Genomic DNA, 1,391 nt, shown 5'->3' on the forward strand with positions numbered 1-1,391 from the left:
GGGAGCCACAGTCACCATCACCTGCCAGGGAGACAACATTGGAGGGAAATACGTTTCCTGGTACCTGGATCGGCGGGGCCAGGCCCCTGCCCCGGTCATTTACAGTAATAGCAAGCGGCCCTCCTGGATCCCTGAGCGATTCTCTGGCGCCAACTCAGGGAACACGGCCACGCTGACCATCAGCGGGGTCCAGGCTGAGGACGAGGCCGACTACTACTGTGCTGCAGGTGGCCCACGGTGACGCGGGGCCCCGGGGAAGTGAGACACAAACCTGCCCGTCTGGCCTCGCCCCGGCCAGGAGGGGCAGACGGCGCCAAGCACAAGTCTGGGCCAGCCCAGATCGGGCCCAGCGGCCCCCTGCACGTGTCGGCGCCTGCAGACTGGGCCAGCGGACATGGGGTGACGGCTGCAGGCCCAGCTGCCCTGGCGCTCCCTGACCCTTCTGTTCAGAGCCGGGGCCATGGCAAGGGTGCACTGACCAGAGCCGGTCAGGCGGCCACTACAGCGCTTCCCCGGACCTGGCCAGGCGATGGGTGCACCTGAGGAGGCTGTGGACGGCTGGGGCCAGCACTCAGGAGCTGAGTGGCACCGCCAGCTGCGTCGGGGCGGCCAAGCCTGCCGCTCGGCTGCAGCACACACGGAGCTCCCGACCAGGCCGTGGCGTGTCCTGCCGTAGGCCCCGAGGGAACGTGTCCCCCTCTGAAGTGCGGTCACAATGCTGCCGGCCCATGTTCCGTCGTCTGGGGGGGGGTCACCCGAGGCCCCGGCGACAGGCTCACAGCTGGCCACGAACAGCCCTTGTGGGATCCTGGTCTCCCAGGCCCCTGTACTGACGGCCTGGCAGGTGGGTCTCAGTGAGCCCTGGGCAGCCTCCCCTAGGGGGTCAGCTCAGGTGTTCATGGTGACCTGAGGCCGGGACAGCTGATCTGAGCACACAGGGGCCACAGGAGGCAGCAGCCCTGTGTCGCAGGCAGGGACTGGGGACGAACCTCCGCTGGTCAGAGACAAGGCCTGCTGGTCACTCAGCAACAGCATTAGCGGTGTGTTGGCAGTTTCTTTTCATTTTTAAGATTTACCTGATTGTGTACACAGAACTGGGGCACTGGCCAGAGGTGAGGGCTTACAGGAGGCCCCAGGGACAGAGCGGGGAGCAGGACAGGGTGATGGATGAAGCACACTGCTGAGGGGTGCTGAGGGGTGTGGAGGAGGGGAGATGGGCATCTGTTGGGCCCTGGAGTCCCTCCCTGGCCTGGATGGACTGGTCCTGCAGGGGCTTGGGACAACCTCACAGTGCTGAGCTTTGACCCCTCAGCCACCAGGGAGGCCCAGTATGGGCATTTCCATGCATGGGGGATCGGGAGGTGTGGGGGAGGGTGTAGGTGGGGGAGGGG

General features: G+C 66.0%; 1 protein-coding gene across 1 annotated transcript in view; it reads left to right on the top strand.

Moving 5' to 3' along the window:
• IGLL5 (immunoglobulin lambda-like polypeptide 5) overlaps positions 1-1,391 on the top strand; it is a 28,042-nt gene that overhangs the window by 17,733 nt on the left and 8,918 nt on the right. The gene's annotated exons all lie outside the window — the stretch shown is intronic.

This window comes from Condylura cristata, unplaced genomic scaffold (assembly GCF_000260355.1).
Source record: "Condylura cristata isolate star-nosed mole 26May11 unplaced genomic scaffold, ConCri1.0 scaffold00029, whole genome shotgun sequence".
In the NCBI taxonomy this organism is placed as follows: Eukaryota; Metazoa; Chordata; class Mammalia; order Eulipotyphla; family Talpidae; genus Condylura; species Condylura cristata.